The 19404-nt window shown below is 40.1% G+C and overlaps 1 protein-coding gene across 1 annotated transcript in view; it reads left to right on the top strand.

Moving 5' to 3' along the window:
- Window positions 1–19404, top strand: part of EDIL3 (EGF like repeats and discoidin domains 3) — a 319182-nt gene that overhangs the window by 100176 nt on the left and 199602 nt on the right. The gene's annotated exons all lie outside the window — the stretch shown is intronic.

The following is a 19404-nucleotide window of genomic DNA, read 5'->3' as shown; positions in this document are numbered from 1 at the left end:
GATACTAGATCAGTCCCTTCTTTTGTGAAAAGACCTCTTAAAATGAGAAGCAGCATGGCCCGGTCTAGAGGGTGGACTTGGGAGTCAGGAAAATCCTGGACTCCTATTCTGGCTCTGCCACTTGTCTGTTTGCATGACCTTGGGCTAGTCATTTCACTTTGTATCTCAGTTACCTCATGTGTAAAATTGGAATTTTACATGAGCCTCATGTGGGACATGAATTGAGTCCAAGCTGACTAGCTCGTATCTACCCCAGAGCTTAGTACAATGCCTGGCCCATAGTAAGTGATTAACAAATGCCATAAAAAATCTGTGTGGATATATGGTTCCTTTTTTAATAATAAAGTGATGATTACTCCGTCCTTGGTAGGGATGATCACATGTGCTAAACAACCTAATTTTAGGACACTTGTTCAAGTAAGGCATTGACCACATGAGGGATTAACTCTAAAGATACAGCGGTCAGAGCCACTGTCTCCATCATTATCTGGGGGTCCCAAACAACATCTACTTCAGAGCCAAGAGAGACTCAAAAGCAGCATGGATTAGTGGAAAGAGCATGGGCCCAGGAGTCAGGGGACCTGGGTTCTAATTCTGACTCTGCTAGGTGCCTGCTGTGTGATCTTCTGCAAGTCATTTAACTTCTCTGTGCCTCAGTATCCTCAACTGTAAAATGGGTATTAAATCATACTCCCTCTAACCTCAACTGTGAGCCTCATGTGGGACACACACTGTGCCTGACCTGATTAACTTGTATCTACTCCAGTGCTTAGAACACTGCTTGGCACATAGTAAATGCTTAACCTGTACCATTTTTTAAAAAGATCAGATCATGTTTTGTTAGTGTTTGTTACACGATCAATGTCTTATAGGGGAGGAGTACTCCATGGGACTGATCCTTGCTTAGACAAGTGTCCTGTGGTCCTAATAATACTAATTAAACTAGTATGTGAGAAGCAGTGTTCCTTAATGGTTAGAGCACTGGCCTGGAGTCAGAAGGACCTGAGTTCTAATTCCGGCTTCACCACCTATCTGCTCTGTGACCTTGGGCAAGTCAAATCACTTCTGAGCCTCATCTGTAAAATGAGGATTAAGACTGTGAGCCCCATGTAGGACAGGGACTGGGCCCAACCTGATTAGCTTGTGTCTTCCCCAGAATTTATTACGGTGCCTGGCTCAAAATAGGCACTTAACAAATACCATAAAACACAAACAATCAAAAAAGTTAGCTTTTCCTTTTGACTGTCAACTTGCTGTGGGAAGAGAACGTGTCTACCTACTCTTTTATGTTGCACTCTCCTAAGCTCTTAGTACAGTGCTCTGAGCACAGTAAGTACACAATAAATGTGATTGATTGATTTAAGTACTTACTATGTTCCAAGGAAGCATATATCCACTCAACACTTTTTCAGGGGATAACCAAATTGCTAAAATGAAATATCAAGACATATCACTTTTTGCAGAGAACATCCAATCACTGACAGTAAGCACTCATTAAATCCCCTTAATTGCTAGCCAAAGTGAAATGGAAATTTGGCAAATATCCCTAAGAACTGATCTTTGTGATCAGGCTTTCTATGTGCGATGTATTAATCACATAAATTTCAAATTTCCACTTCACTTTTTCACTTGATCTCTTTTGAACTACAATACTAATTGTCTGCTTTGGCTCCCATTGTCTTCTCAGGAGACGACAGAACACCAACTTAACCTTAACACAAAGAAATGCACACTTTCGCTCTCTCTATTTTTGGAACCATTTGTCTGTTGTCTGGTGGAGGGGCGGTGGAGGGGAGAGGATAGTGACAGTCCCACCCAGTGGCATCTCTTGGCTTAGTTGTTCCAGTGAAGGAATATAATGGAAGACTGTTTCTCTGTTGTTCAGTGCTCAAGGCCTGGAAAGCTCCAAGAGATGCATGGTAGTGTAAGCCAGGGCTTGACACACAGTAAGCACTTAACAAGTACCGTTATTATTATTTTCCCTAGTGCTTGCTATAGTGCTTCCCGCATGGTAAACCCTCAAATACCGTTGACTGATTAGCACTATTAGTTATTAAGTATTTCTTGTGAGCTAAGCAACATGAAACTGGTGATGAATGAATCAGATGTCAAAATAATTTGCCTTATATCAACAGGAACCATGTTCAAATTAGCCATCAAAAGGGAAGATAAACCTTGTAGCAAGTGCTGGGGATTTTGCAAATAGTAGATGCATTTTTCCTCAAGCCAGTTGTTTATACCCACTGCCTCCACTTCTAATTATTTCCTTGATCTCCCCTTCCAGTCTGGTTTCCACTCCCTCCACTCCACAGAAACTGACTTTCTAAGATCACCACTGACCTCCTTCTTTCCTGATCAATGGTCTTTACTCCATTGTGCCTTTGCACTGTGGACAAGCTCATTCCTCTGGTGTCATTGACACTGTCCTCTTCTGGTTCTCCTCCTATCATTTTGGTGACTCCTTCTCAGTCTCTTTCTATGATTTCTCCTCTGTCTCCCACAACCTAACTTTGGGAGTCCCTCAAGGCTCAATTCTGTGTCCCCTTCAAGTCTCCATCTACACCTTTTCCATTGGAGAACTCACTTGCTCCAAGTTCAACTACCACCTCTATACAGATGATTCCCAAGACTACTTCTCTTGCCCTAACCTCTTTTCTTCTCCACAGTTTCACATATCCTCCAGCCATCAGGACATCTCAACTAGGATGTCGTGCCTACATCTCAAGTTTAAATATCCAAAAAAGAACTCATCTTCCCAACCACATCCTGTTTCAGGCAATACCACTATCCTCCCTGACTCACAAGCCCGTAATTAAACTTGGCATTATCCTTGACTCATCTCTCTCATTAGACCCATATATTCCATTTTTACCAAATCCTCTTGGAAGAGTACAATACAACAGAGTTGGCAGACATGTTCCCTGCCCACAATGAACTTACAGTCTAGAGGGGAATACAGATGATGCATAAATAATTTATGATATATAATATAAAGATATGTACATAAGTGCTGTGGGGTTGAGGGTGGGGTGAGTATCAAATTCCAAAAGGTCCAAATTCAGATCTAATTTCATTGCTCCTTCCTGAACCAATATCTCAAACCTCCTAAATTTTAGGAATCATTTCCCTCCCATCCTCATTTTGCCTGAGGTGGTGTATCAAAGAATTCAGTGATTCAACCAGTCTTTCACCTCTCCTAATGCTGAAGGATCATTAGTTAAGAGGATAAGGAATTTAAATGATGGGAGGTTTCAGTTTCTATCACTTCCTAGAGAGGCTGAAAAAACACAAGAATAAGTCTGTAAAATACTTCATGGGTTACTGCAATAAAAAGCATATGGTCTACTTTAAAATAATAATAATAGTATTTATTAAACACTTATATGCTAAGCACCATTCTAAGCACTGGCGTAGATACAAGTTAATCAGGTTTTCCCACGTGGGACTCACAATCTCAATCCCCATTTTAGAGATAATAATAATAATGATGGCATTTGTTAAGCGCTTACTAAGTGCAAAGCACTGTTCTAAGCGCCGGGGCACTGTTCTAAGCGCTGGATGAGGTAACTGAGGCACAGAGAGGTTGTGACTTACCCAAGTTCACACAGCAGACAAGTGGCAGAGCAGAGATTAGAACCTATGTCCTCTTAAAAACAACTTTGCTACTCTAACATATATAAGCATGTCATAGAGCTTACTGGTTGTTATTGAAAACTAATTGAACTGTGTCTGAGAGTGAATTCATGTGACTTTCAGTAGCTTGGAATTTCTTCACAGTCACCCCTGAATAGGAGTTTTGGGTGCATCTGTTTAGTAAGAGAGATTTCCCATTATGGTAATTTCTAGAAAGATTGATATCGTTAGAAGCTGTTCTCCTTTAGGTAAAGAACAGGATATAGATTTTTATGGCCTTACCCGACTCAATCCTATGTCGAGCATCAATTCATTTTTCAAAGGTAATACAGTAAATAGATTTTTTTTAAAGTTTTGTTCTGTTTTTTCTTAACATTCTTGTTCCCCAGATGGATTTAAAAGTCAGCTTACAAATCCATCAACCTCAAATGCAACTAACACGTTGGGATGAGGAATTCTCAACATCCCCACTGACATCAATAGTTCTGACATCTATTTTGCAATCAATTTTCACATTTTTTAAATCAATCAGTATTTATTAAGTGCTTTCTCTGTCTCAAACACTGTACTATCAGTTGTACTGATTGAACACTTACTGTGTACAGAGCATTAAACTAAGCACTTGGAAACTGTACAGTATAACAGAGTTGGTAATTATGTTCCAGGCCCACAATGAGCTTGCAGTTTAGAGGGGAAGGCAGACACTAATATCAATAAATTATGGATAGGTACATAAGTGCTGTGGCACTGAAGGAGGTTGAATAAAGTGTGCAAATCCAAGTACAAGGGCAGAGCAGAAGGGAGTAGAAGAACCTAGTTGGGGAAGAACTTTTAGAGAAGTGTCCCTTCAATAAGGCTTTGAAGCTGCAGAATGTGATTGTCAGGTATGTAGAGGGAGGGCATTCCCGACCGGAGGCAGGATGTAGCCAAGAGGTCAGCAGTGAGGTAGATAAGATCGAGGTACAGTAATAATAATAATAACAATAATAATAATAATGGCATTTATTAAGTGCTTACTATGTGCAAAGCACTGTTCTAAGCACTGGGGAGGTTACAAGGTGATCAGGTTGTCCCACGTGGGGCTCACAGTCTTAATCCCCATTTTACAGATGAGGGAACTGAGGCACAAAGAAGTTAAGTGACTTGCCCAAAATCACACAGCTGACAGTTGGCGGAGCCTAGATTTGAACCCATGACCCTCTGACTCCAAAGCTCGTGCTCTTTCCATTGAGCCACGCTGCAGTACTAAGCCTTTGGGAGAGTATGATAAAATAAGTAGACACAATCCCTGCTGTCAAGTAGTCTAGCTAGGGAAATAGATATTAAAATGAATTACAGGTAGGTTGAAGGAACAGTGTTTAAGGATATGTACCTTAGTGCTACTGAGTGAATTTCTGTGCTTGTCCTCTCTTCTAACTCAAGTATAGAAACATCACTTCTCCAAGATTTGGATTTAATGCCGGAGTCCTCCACGATAAACCAGACAGGTCAAATATTTCTGTGGGTGGTGTCATATTTGATTTTTAGGTTCATGCATTATTGGCACTTAGACAACATGGATAATACATTTTCTATAACGTAAAAAAAATTAGCCATATAACAGTCACATTAAACACAAAGAAATCCTCTCTAAAAATGGACAGCTCCCTCTCTTCTGAGGAATTCTTATTGTCACTCACCCAGCTCAAAAATATAATGAAGATGGAAACTATTCAGTTTTTCTGAGTCTGATTTGCACAGGAATAGCGAAGATTTTTATTCTTTTTCTCATTTCTTGGCATTTAGATACTGAGGGATCATTGCATCTAGAAAATACATTTCTTAACTAAGTGAGAGGGAATGTGGAATTTTTAAATGCTTAATACAGTGTTCTGCATGCAATCAATGAATGGTACTTTTTGAGCACTTGCTCTGTTCAGACTACTGTACTTAACGCTCAATAAATACCATTTTTTGATCTTTATTATAGCAATGGGATGCTTTCCTAGATTTTAAGTAAACTCAAAACCACATTTTCTTTTTTGTTATTGACTTTAAAACACCAACTTCTCCTTTACAAAGGATTACTGAGTGCTTCTGTGTGTGCTTCATTGAAACCTGATTAGCATCATGGAAACAACTGCCTTGTGAGGAAAAAAAGTATAAGAAAAATTGCTGATTCTAGAGCTGAAAATGCATGTACTTCAAGAATTTTGAGTTTATAATCTGATTTGAAGTTTGAAACGTTTTATGTGCCTAGGATTTCAGATAGCTGTGTGTTAGAGTGATCTAGTTGTAGTCTCTAAATGGAGCTAAATTATTTCACATTAGCAGTGCTCAATGAGTCAGAAATTAGATATGAGTCATTAAGAGAAGGCATGTGACAATTTTTCATGTTCATTTCACTTTTCAATTTATACATCCTTGCTTTTTGGAAAGTATAATCTTAAAAAAATTCTTAAAGAAGCAAAATTAATGTGTTCTACATCATGAACATTGGGAAAGAGTAGAGAGGTGGAAATTAGTACCCCTGGGCCTTAAGGGCCTCACAATCTCAAAATATGTAGGGAGAAAGACCTGGTGCCAGATACATAAGGAGCGATGAAACCTCAAAACTCTAAAGCATCGTGAAAGACGAGGACAAGTACAAAAAATGAAAACAAATCAGCATTGCGCTGTGGTTGAAGGAACATAATTTCAGACTTGTGTGTATGTGCTGTGTGTGTCTTGCTCTGCTTCTCTTGGAAACCATCTTGTGTTTTTCTTTTTCTGCAGTGATATTGACAGCTATCACTGAGCATGGTAATTTAGATATACATCTCCAAAAATCCCTCCTACACTGATCAAGCGTAAAAATTATGCTTTGTTATTTTGTTGCAGCTGCTATTTGTAGTTCCTAGTGCTCATTTGATTCCACCTCCTACATGCTCAGCCTGCCTGAAGGCTCAGCTGAAAAACAAGTTATAATCAGGATGAGGTGCAGGTCAAGCTGGGATTGTTGCATCTTTCCTTCTTGTGCAAAGTTTTATTGACATTTAATGAGAAACCTAGAAAATCCCTTTGACAGATTAGAAACACATCTATGGAAAAAGGCTTCAATGATGAATCAGAACTTTAGTGTGAGATGGTTTTAGATGTTGATATATTTTATCGAAATCAGTCATAGAGTCCAAACTCCAGTCATGTCCTGCTGGTTCTGTTCCCCTTTGACCAATTTAGCAATATAGGCTTACCTATCGGAAGAGAATGTAATTCAAATTGCTTCATCAACTCTTTAAGAACAAATTCCAAAAGAAACTATTTCTAAAAGTCTCTATCCATTGCACAGAAGGTCAGAGGCCACAGATATTCTTGGGCCATTCATGCTTCCGGCCTCAGTTTATCCAATCTCCACCCTCCCCTCTCCTCTATACCTAGTTTGATCGGCATGGGGGTCACCTTTCGTATTCCTGGCTTGGGCTGTCAATCTAGCAGTTCTGGTTATGTGAGTGGTATCCCACCCGCACTTCTGAGTTCTGCCTTGCTGGCTCGGAAGCATTTGACCTTGAGATGGGTACCCTAGGGTCATCTTGGGACAACTGCCCATGGCATAGTGGATAGACTACGGCCCGGGTGCCAGAAGGCCATGGGTTCTAATCCTGGCTCCACCACTTGCTGTTGTGTGCCCTTGGGCAAGTCACTTAACTCCTTTGTGCCTCAGTTACCTCATCTGTAAAATGGGGATGGAGAGACTGAGCCCCATGTGGGACAAGGGACTGTGTCCAATCCGATTTGCTCGCTTCCAACCCAGCACTTAGTACAGTGCCTGGCACATAGTAAGCTCCCTCCTTCCTCTCCTCCTCCTCCCCCTTCCCATCCCCCCACCTTACCTCCTTCCCCTCCCCACAGCACCTGTATATATGTGTATATATTCGTATGTATTTGTTATTCTATTTTATTTGTACATGTTCATTCTGTTTATTTTGTTAATATGTTTTGTTTTGTTCTCTGTCTCCCCCTTCTAGACTGTGAGCCCACTGTTGGGTAGGGATCATCTCTTTATGTTGCCAACTTGTACTTCCCAAGTGCTTAGTACAGTGCTCTGCACACAGCAAGTGCTCAATAAATTGAATGAATGAATGAATAAGTACTTAACAAATGCCATCATCATCATCTTCAATTTTCAGTTGACAGTAGCAATGGCATCCCTGCGCATGTGAGCCCAGTTCAGTTTGGTGTGTGCCACCTTTGCACACCTGAAGTTGGTCCTCCATCTCTCTCAGCCATTTTGTATTTCTGTTTTGCAGCTCCTTGGGTCAAAGTCTTTGCCACAAGTAACTTACTCCAAATACCATCTTGCTTCAAAAGTAGTATCAATGTGGTGTTAACTATTCTACAACTTGGGGTCTACTAGGATCCCAGCTCTTTTTCTGCCATGTGTTTATAGGCATCTTTCATGTGGTAGTTGTGCAATTTGCAGAATGATCAGCTTTAAAAGTTAGTTTTCGTACAGTATATGTTCTGTTTGGCCATGTCTTTAATTTGGTACACATTTTCAATTGTAATGTTTCCCAGGGTTCTCTGTATCCAACTTGATGTCACTGACAAATGTTACAAACAGTCTGTAATCCATCATCCAAGTCATTCACGGAGCAGGCACATCCTGGGAATAATATAATTGTAGAATTTATATGACTAAGATATCATTTGATTCAAAGTCATTGGGTGGAAATAGAAGTGGAAGATCATAGTTTTTCTATGATATATGCATTCTGTTAAATAATGGAACTCATCCAGAGCAAAAAAGTCTTAATTATATTATCGGGTTTAAAGCTGATAATATATTAAAACTGAAGCTTTGGAACCTTTCATTATTCAGAAGAATGGTTGTTATAAAAAGCGACTTATAATGATAGGAAGTTTTTGAAAGAAGCAGAGTAAAGACAAACTGGAAATACATGGATAGGGATTAAAGTATTTTACAGCAATTCAAAATGTTGCAGGATGGAGTAGGCATCACACTGAATTCCAGACGGAAACATATTGATATTAGTTTTCAGGAGCACTGTCATTACAATGGCTGTTTCTAGTGTGACCAAGCTGCTGGGGGCATAGGAAAGGAAAAGATATTTGTCTCTCAGGCATTTGTGTGAATAGCAAGAAGTTGCTTTCCAAAGTGAAGATATACTTAAGTAGAAAATAGGATAAGCTTGGTGGGTAGAAGAAATTTTGATGTGAGTCGTAATGGGAGTCCTCAAGGAGAAGTTTTTGCTTTCTTTATTCAAGGTAAAATAGTGCCGATAGAAAGCTAACCAGATTTTCCATATGAAGAAGCATATCACAATTTTCATTTGGAGATATTTATTTCTAAAAAACTCCTAGGAAATAGTTCGGTGTCTGTAAAATTTAGTTCATGTTAAAGAATTCTTCATCTCCCCAGTTGTGTAAACTAAATATGGAATGGCATTATTTTTGAAGCCCGGTGGATAGCCACTGAGTAGTTCAGTGCATCTTTTTTCTCTGAAAGTTCTCCATAACAGAGGAATGATTAAATGTAGGGGAATCCTATTAATATACAAAATATAAATTCCATATACACTCATTTATTGTAAAATGTGCAGATTGTGAGTTATAGACAAGTATGTCATAGTAACCCCTGATTCGGTGGGAATTAATGGGTTGGAGGGGTAGGTTGTTCAAAGACATTTTTCTATGCGTAGTCCCACAACAGTACGTCCATCAGTATCACACAACTTTGTCATGAATTGAAAGTGGAAGAAACACAGAGCACAGAAGAATGAGGCAAAGGTTAAGAAGAGTAGCAGTATTGCACTTAGACTGACACAGGGCACAGTCATTTCTTTCTAGAACGTGCCATCTACTTGCACCACCTTGTTGATTGTGTTGTTGCCAGAGCAGACTTGTTCCACGGGAGGAACATTCCCTAATTCCTCCGTTGTCTTACATCCAAAATGCTAGGGAAAACACTTTTTAGAACTGACAGTAATTTGATTTAATGGTGGTCCTGTGGATTTATTGGAGTGGATGAGCAGGGATAGAGCCAAGGTCTGCTGGGAAAAAGTAACTGAGCTGGTTGAGCTTTTGGGGGTCATACTCTAAGATGGAAGTTGCTGGGTTAATTGTTGTGGTAGTCTGAGAATGTGAAAGAACACGCTGTAAAGGTAGAAATTTGGGATTATCATTTTCTTTGAAAAATACTTGTAAAACTGATTCCTTCCCTCCTGTTCTACTGAAGGAAATAATGTAATCAATAGTATTCATCTGCATCATTCTTAATGATGAAGCAGCGCACGCAGAGAAACAGTGTGGCTCAGTGGAAAGAGCACGGGCTTTGGAGTCAGAGGTCATGGGTTCAAGTCCCGGCTCCACCATTTGTTGCTGTGTGACTTTGGGCGAGTCACTTAATTTCTCTGTGCCTCAGTGACCTCATCTGGAAAATCGGGATTAAGACTGTGAGCCCCCCGTAGGACAACCCGGTCACCTTGTAACCTCCCCAGTGCTTAGAACAGTGCTTTGCACATAGTAAGTGCTTAATAAGTGCAATTAAAAAAAAAGAATGAAGGAAATAAAATGTGAAATACTAATAATACCAAATTCCCTAAATATTGAAAACAGTAGGGGAAGAGCCAACTTCAAGGTGATGAGAGAAGCTGTTAGATCAGGGTGCACTGCCCCTCAAAAGAATGGTGGTGCCACTTCCTTTCACAAAGGTGGTGATAGGCTGAAAGTGATCCATGGCTGCAGACAGAGTCAGAATCTCAGTTAAGTGTTGATGGCAGGGTGGCAAAGAAAGACTTGCTATAAAACCTTTTGAATAATGTATTGCATTTGCTCACTGCGTGACATAATGACATCAAAGAAAACGGGGGAATCAATTTGGTGCTCTCCCCCCAACCGGGGAAGCTGACTGAGTAAGAAGAAAAGCCACTTGAATATTTTTTTTTTCTTCTATTGCATAATCTTAAAATTATGCCTGCCCACATTTTGGTTTCTGAGTTCACTAAAGACATTCCAATGAAGAAAAATTTTGAGACATAGTTTGCCAATAAGACAATTTTACTGTCAATGCTGTTTTGATTTACACTAGAGTATGGCAAACAACTTTTTTTCTTAGGGACACTAGATCTGAAAAGAAAGCATTTAATTTCATTTCATATTTTTAATAGCCAAAAAAAGGAAGGAGTAAGCAATAGCTATGGACCTACTGCTGTACAGTCAATGAGAAATCATTTGCACCTTTGACCAGTGAGGTTTAGCCTGTGGGTCACAGATACAAAATGACCAAATTTGGCATCTTTTTGGGTACATGATCTGGAAAGGATTGTCAACACCTCACTGGACTGATGAGTCACATCCATCCATATTAACGAAATATCACTGACAAAAGGATCATCTTTAAACCTGAAGGACAACACATTTGGTCTCAGACTCTTACAACCAACTTCTTCACAACCCCAGTCCCATTCCTGATCCCTCAGTCACTCGCCCCACCTTCTGCATCCTATCTAAATAGCCTAATAGTCTAAATAGATCTCCAAATAGCCAACCTTCTTTTGTGAAGATGTCACTTCTGGCAATGATATTCTACCCACATGTGCAAATGTGACAGAAAAGACCAATGCATTACCAACACACTCAACCACATTGTTTGCACTCAACTTTAAGTCCTCACTGTGTAAAAGAATTTGTCTCCCAACCCCTGGGCACTGTCTCTGTTTTGGATCTTGCCTCTGGGTATCTTGGGGCAAAGACTGCTCAATAGTAGTAACTCCTCTCACTACTGCTGTATTACAGTCTGGTTGGTCCTCTGCTCTGTTGCACATTTGAGATTGCACTTTAGTATGTCTTTTTATATCTTTTATTATATTATTATAAAAAAAATAATTTTTATTTTGTTTTGTATGTGAGCCCTTTGATAGAGATCTCCCTAAATGCAATACAGCTGTAAATAAATTAAAAAAAAAAAAACAACTAAACGAGATCCATCCATTCTCAGCTGCAACTTTGGGAGCGATTTGACTTATCTGGAGACCTATTAATCTCTCATTTGTCGTCAGATTACCTTTCTGAGAAAGTATTTATACTCAGTTGGCAAATGGATCATCTCTAATACCCCTATCTGTAATTTTTTCCCCTACCTGCAGTTAATTTTAATGTCTGTCTTCCCTTCCTTGTGGGCAGGTACTGTGTCTACCGACTCCTTGAATTCTCCCAAGTGCTTAAGTACAGTATTCTGTACATAAGTGCTCCATAAATACCACTGATTGATCTCTATTTGGATCTAAGACCTTCAAGCTCTTTAAGTGAATTTGTCATTACAGAAGGATCTTTTATTCAGTGTTGTTCTTAATCCAGTAGGTTGTCCAAAAGCAAGATTTAAGGGTTTAATTCAATCAGCCTTTACTTATTAAGAGGCAAAAGGCAGATTTTCATAGCCTTACCAGAGCTTTTCTATGGCTCCATCCTCTTTATTTTTTTGTGGTAATGCTAAGTGCTTACTATGCACCAGGTACTGTATTAAGCGCTAGGGTAGATATAAGCTAATCAGGTTGGGCACAGTCCATGTCCCACGTGGGACTCCCAGTCTTAGCCTGGGCCTGAAAGTCAGAGGGACTTGAGTTATAATACTGGCTCCACCACTTGTCATCCGTGTGACCTTGGGCAAGCCACTTCACCTCTCTGGGCCTCAGTTGCCTCATCTGTACAGTGGGGATTGAGACTGTGAACCCCATGTGGGACAGGAACTGTGTCCAACCCGATTTGTTTGTATCCACTCCAATACTTAGTATAGAGAAGCAGCATGGCTCAGTGGAAAGAGTACAGGCTTGGGAGTCAGAGGTCATGGGTTCTAATTCTGGCTCCACCACTTGTCAGCTGTGTGACTTTGGGCAAGTCACTTAACTTCTCTGTGCCTCAGTTACCTCATCTGTAAAATGGGGATTAAGACTGTGAGCCTCACGTGGGACAACCTGATCACCTTGTATCCCCCAGCACTTAGAACAGTGCTTGTCACATAGTAAGCACTTAACAAATGCCATTATTATTATTATTATTATTATTATTATAGCACCTGGAACATAATAAGTGCTTAAGAAATACCACCATAGTTATTAATCCCCATTTTACAATGAGGTAACAGTCACAGAAAAATTAAGTGACATGCCAAAGGTCTCACAGCAGACATGTGGTGGAGCTAGGATTAGAACCCAGGTTCTTTGACTTCCAGATGGGTGCTTTTTCCATTCATAGCCCTCTACCTGAATGGTAAACACTTAACTTCCCAGCTCATTGACAACCCTGGCAGTGTGGTTATGGACTCAGACCAATTCATGACTTGATTTTGCTGCTGAACAATGGCCCTGATGCCACAGTGCCATCCCTGTTCATCTTTTTCTCCATTACCCAAGAAAATTGGTAGCTGACTGGAGCCAACATATTTGGTGCTGGGTCCTGCTTGACTGATGACTTGACTGAAGTAGCCAGTGCTTGAACAACATTAATACCCTTAGGGTCTGGTTCATTCAGGGCCTGAAAACCTTCCAACACATGCCCTGCTCTCTTTTGTTAAGGCCCAAATTGGTTTTGGCAGCTTTCTGTAAGTTTGGCTGTAGAGTGGCAAGAAACTCTCTATTATTGTATTTCCTTCAAGTGGAAATTAAACTTTTGGACAGAACACTTTCAACACTGCCCAGTGACAATTATTTGGAGGGCATCATTGGGATGAATTGTGCTGCTTCAAAGGATGGCTAAAGCTGGATCTCAAATGAGGAGAAAAATGTACACCTAGAGTAGCTGGCATAATGGATGGAGCACAGGCCTGGGTGTTAGAAGGTCATGGGTTAAAATCGTGGGTCCACCACTTGCCTGCTGTGTGACCTTGGGCAAATCACTTCACGTCTCTGTGCCTCACTTGTCTTATTCCGTTGAGTAGTCTCTGACCCATTGTGTTGTTGCTGCCCAGGACAGGTGAGTTTTGACTTGTAGCAGATTGCCTTCCACTCACTAGCCACTGCCCAAGCTAGGAATGAAATGGATATGGCTCTGCTAGACTCTTCCTCCCATAGTTGAGATTGATAGAGTACTGGAAACTTTCAGTAGGACCCAGAGAGGGGGCACCTCAGTTATCTCATCTGTAAAATGGGGATTGAGACTGTGAGCCCCACATGGGACAGAGACTGTGTCCAACCCGATTAGCTCATATTCACCCCAGAGCTTAGTACAGTGCCTAGCACATAGTAAGAGCTTAATGAATACCATGATTATTATTAATTACTATTTGAGTAGAATCAACTGATGCCAGGTCTTAGACTTGTAATGCAGCCTATGGGGGGTTGGGGGGTGTTTGTGTGAATTCCATTGAATTCCTGAATGCCCTCTGAATGGCAAGTGATACTGAAGACCCCATATTGGGGCACAACCAACAAGTAGATGAGTCAACAAGAATGCACCACCTTCCAAAATGCATGGCAGAAACTACCAACAAGCAATCAAATGATGGATTGATCGGAACCGAAACATATAACTGAAAGCTGTTTCAGGGGGGAATTCAGAACAAGAAAATGTTATCTAAAAGGCAAAATTAAACTTCAGTTGAGATGGCTTTATTTAAATCTCCAGACTCGTTCTTGTGGGACAAAGACTATTCATCAGACTGATACTTCCGACTCACTAGAAAAGGCACCAGCATTTACTGCCGTGTTGACCTTCCAAACTCCTCCTAAGGATTAGTACAAAGTTTAAATCGGAGAGGCTGATGAACTTTTCATTTTGCATGACTTCTTCTGAATTGACTAGAAAGTGAAAATCCACAAAATGCAGCCAATCTTCTGGGTTACTCTCAGGAGTGGTAAGACTGACTATAATTTCTTCTTTGAAATAGCTTTTCTCTCAAAGGGGAATATACTTCTTTTCACCTCATCAATTAGGAAGTCCCCTCTTAGACTACCCTAGAGGATCAGGACTGTGGAAACATGCCATCAGATTCCCCCTGGAGAAATCACACTCCTTCAGAGAACAAAGGTTATGGCTAAGTAACCTCTGTTTCCGATTTAAGTCTCTGCCTTTCCTCTTAACCTCTGGCCCTGAACTAGCTTTTTCCCTCATACCTAATGAAGGACATCTCACAGAGGGCCAAGCATGGATGAGTCAGAGAGCAATTTATGTTGACCTAAGCTGTCTTGGGGTTCATCAAAGGTGTACGATTTTTATCAGTCCAAGTCACTTCTCCTTTTCCTCTCTGCAAGTACAGTCTTTGTAAATGCAGCAAATAACCACCTATCTGTAATGCTTTAATCGGGTAGCTATTTTTCCCTTATAGAGACTACTTTTACATATTAAGAATACTGTGGCCTATTGGAAAAAACATAGGTGCCTGGGGTCAGAGACCAGGGTTCTAACCCTGGCTCTGCCACTTGCCTGCTGCTTTACTTTGAGAAGTCACTTAACTTCTGTGTACTTCCGAATCTCCATCAGTAAATAGGAATTAAATGCCTGTTGTCCCCCCTGTAGACTGTGAACTTCATGTAGGACAGGGACTGTGTTTGATCTGATTATCTTCTTTGTACCCCAGCTCTACTACAGCACTTGACACATATTAAGCACTTAACAAATATCACCATTAATATTTTTGTCATTATTATTATTACATCAGTATTGGTCCTGACATTTCTGAGATTTAATGTCAGTAAAGACTGATTCCAGGTCCTTGAGGAGTATGAAGAAAAAGTAGCCCACGTTCTCAGTTCTCAAGAAGTTTACAGTTTAATCTGGCACACTCAGTTCTTCCATAATGTGTGTTTTGACTATGCAGGATGTGTGAAAGCATGTGGAATCCGTCAGGTACATGTACTGAAATGTATGTGTTCCTTAATGTGAGTTTTGACAGGAACTGAACGTATTGTGGCTTTAGATTATTTTAAATATTACCTTTGAAAATTTAAGGTTTCAGAATAGAGTGACTATTGAATAGTCACCTTTCAAATGAGAGGAACAGTTCACCTGCCTCTCTTCCTTGGTAATTATGAGACAGGATATTGAAAAAGAAACAAAAATCATGATTTTGCCAATATATACAATCTGGAATATTACATATAGGGCTGGACACTGGGTTTTAGGAAGTTAATGGAGAAGGTTCCTGAAGTGTGACTAAAATGGTCAGGTTAGTCCAGCTAACTAAAATTTCCAAATCATGAAGGATATAGACAGGTAAACACAGAATCCCACCATCACTACAGTAGGGGAATCCCTTGAAATCTAAAAAAAAGTAGGTTTTTCAAAAATTGAAAAAACCAACTCCAAAACGAAACACAACATCTCGGTGGGTAAAAAGCATCATTTCATAGAGTTTTGTTCCCAGGAAGTTATCAAGCAAACTAAATCAAGTCAAGAAGGAACTGGATAAATCCAGGAATTTTTCATGGTTGTAATTATAAGAAGAAGAATTCTTGAGGAGGGTGTGGCAGCAATGAACCATTATTTTTTTTTTTTAGGTTTGATTCAAAAGCAAATTATTAGGCCACATGAATCCTTTGTTGTTTCTCAGCATTGTGTGGGTTCTTTAACCTTATTTGGGAAGATTTTCTTAACCCTTTTATTCTACTATCACCCAACACAATTCAAAACCTAGGACACCAATTGACTCACTTCATACATGTATGTTTAGAAAAAACATGAGTTTATGGTTCATGTTCTATATGTAGATTTTGAGTGTGTGGGGAGGGACAGTGCCGATTCACGTTGATTTTTAATGTGCCCATTTGATTTATTACCAATCTTCAAACGTATGGGCCATTATGAATAAAAACATATGCTTAGCTATTTTTCATTTTAGATGATACTACTGATGGTAAAGTCCTATCCCTTTGTGTGACCGGGGAAAAAGGCCAGTATGGGCCCAACACAACGTCTGCATTGTTCATAAGTAACTATAAATCCTTGTTGTGTTTTTTTTTAATTGTTTCTTACGGTATTTAAATTATTATTATACCATACTAAGCACTGGGATGGATAAAAGCAAATCAAGTTGGGCACAGTCCCTGTCCCACATGGGGCTCACAGTCTTAATCTCCATTGTACAGATGAGGAACTAAGACCCGGAGAAATGAAGTGACTTGCCCCAGGTCACACAGCAGACAAGCGGTGGAGTCAGGATTAGAACCCAGGTCCTTCTGACTCCCAAGCCCATGTTCTACCAACGAGGTCACACTGCTTCCCTGCCTTTTGTAAACTCTGCTTTTTGATAATCTGATCTTCTCAAGGGCAATTTATCACCCAGTTGCTCTCTCCAAGGCTGGTGGGGAGGTTTCAGTGGTCACCCAACTACTATATCACACTGTACGGGCTTTACAAATACCATAATTATTACTGTTTGAAATGGTACAATAATGTATCTGAAGTGTTTGGGGTTTTGTTTTTTGTTTTCTCTCTGAGCTTGCAGATGCCACTTGTCAGCTGCCCACATAGCAATTATTTACCTATTTTGCTGTCATCCATTATCCACTTGTCCCAACCAGCAAAGGAAGGGACAAATCACTCAATCAACCAACCATACTTACTAAGTGCTTACTGTGTGCTGAACATTGCACTAAGTGCTTGGGAGAGTAGGGTGCATAGACTGATCAGATTTTCAGCTTATGAAGAATTCTAGTTATGTATGATGCAAGTAGTCTAAAGTTTCAATGATCCCTATCTTAAGTTTCTTCTCCTTCTAAGAGATGATTAGTCTTTCCATCAATGGTATTTGAGTGCTTACAGTGTTATGGAACACTGTACTAAGTGTACAGGGAGAGTACAATAAAATAGTTGGTAAACACAATCCCTGCTCTCTAGGAACTCACAATGTATACTAGATTCATTCATTCATTCTATTGTATTTATTGACTGCTTACTGTGTGCAGAGCACTGTACTAAGTGCTTGGGAACTACAAATCTGCAACATATAGAGACGATCCGTACCCAACAATGGGCTCACAGTCTAGAAGGGGGAGACAGACAACAAAACAAAACATGTGGACAGATAAGTCGTCAGAACAATTAAAGCTAAATGCACAATGACAAAATAAATAGATTAGTAGATATGTACAAGTAAAATAGAGTAATAAATCTGTACAAACACATATACAGGTGCTATGGGGAGGGGAAGGAGGTAGGGTGGGGGGATGGGGAGGAGGAGAGGAAAAAGGGGGCTCAGTCTGGGAAGGACTCTTGGAGGAGGTGAGCTCTCAGTAGGGCTTTGAAGGGAGGAAGAGAGCTAGCTTGGTGGATGTGCGGAGGGAGGGCATTCCGGGCCAGGGGGTGGATGAGGGTCGGGGGTCAACAGCGGGACAGGCGAGAATGAAGTACAGTGAGTAGGTTAGCAGAGGAAGGTGCGGGCTGGGCTGTAGAAGGAGAGAAGGGAGGTGAGATCTTTTTCAAATAGAGATCTCAAGAGGAGTCCCAAAATCTGCCGTGTCACACCCTCGAGATGGTCATAAAATATTCTCAGATTCTGTAAATATACAACCTCTGATTTATGTGATAATTATATTAACCCTGTTAAAATGCTCCATCTGATAATGAAACCCAAACAAGACCATCTCTAGTCATGTTATCTGGAGGTTCCTTTTGTAAGATTCTTCCCTCAAATACAGTCATATCTCTTGGTCTAAAAAGATTCCCTCACTTCCTCATGAGGCTAAAGAAGTCAAAGGAACGAATAGGAATTAGGGTCTCCATTATCCTGTCTACTTTGTCCTTTAAGCAGCCAATCAGTGGTATTTATTGAGGGCTTACTGTGTGCAGTATTAAGTGCTTGGGACAAACAAGTCGGCAGAGTTGGTAGCCATGTTTCCTGCCCACAATGAGTTTACAGTCTATATTTCTTCTTTAAAAGAGAAGAAAGTATGGTTGAGAATTCAGCATGTGTTAGAGGGCGGTGGTTGTGAGTTCTAATCTTTGTTCCATGTGACAGTTAAAGGACCTTCAACTCGGTGAGCTATCTTGGTAAAGAAGCCTGAATTAAGTCCATCAAAAAGTCAAGAGCTAAACTTCCACTGCTGTTGACCTTTTGCTTATTCTCTGAGATGTCCCCAGGGCACTTTGTTCTCATTTAAGTTAGAGAGTGTATTCTCCTTTTCATCCTCAAATATCTTTGGAATGTTCGCTAAGACTGTGAATTCAGTCTATTACACATCTTGGGCATTTCACTACCCAACCTCCTGCTTAAAATTCCTCAAGTCTGTCATGATACAGCTGATTCTGCTATGTCAGTGAAGCAAGGTGACTCCAATTACTTTATCCTTTTGCAACTCTTTTTCTTAGATGATAAAATCAGGGAATTTACTGCTAACTGCTGTGAATGTGATTCACTGAATAAATAGCTTTTTAAAATAAATTGGAGTTAAATGACTATTAAGTATAGGCTTTTTTTATTTTAATGAATTTATTAAATGGAAAGAGATATTAATGGTGTTTTGAATCTTCGTTTAAATAATTTCAGGAAGTGTGTTCTTTGTGGGAATTTTGATGTAATGGCAGTATTTTCAGGGTACAGCTGGCAGCACTAGATTGCTTGATAACAAAGTACCTGGCATATCTGGAGCTGTATAAATTTAGCATCCTGTTGCAATTACTGAGATGCAAAACTTCAGGCACTTCTCCTGCAAAGTGAGGATTGCGTTCTTACAGAACCTTGCGTCTCGAGACAGTAAGCTCGATACAAGCAGGGAACTGGTCTACCAACTCTGTTGTATTGTACTTTCCCAAGAGCTTAGTTTCAGTGCTCAGCAAACAGTAAGAACTCAATAAATACCACTG

Source organism: Tachyglossus aculeatus, chromosome 23, assembly GCF_015852505.1.
Source record: "Tachyglossus aculeatus isolate mTacAcu1 chromosome 23, mTacAcu1.pri, whole genome shotgun sequence".
NCBI classification, from domain to species: Eukaryota; Metazoa; Chordata; class Mammalia; order Monotremata; family Tachyglossidae; genus Tachyglossus; species Tachyglossus aculeatus.
The sequence above is the reverse complement of the archived record's forward strand: the minus strand, read 5'-3'. Positions and strand labels throughout refer to the sequence as shown.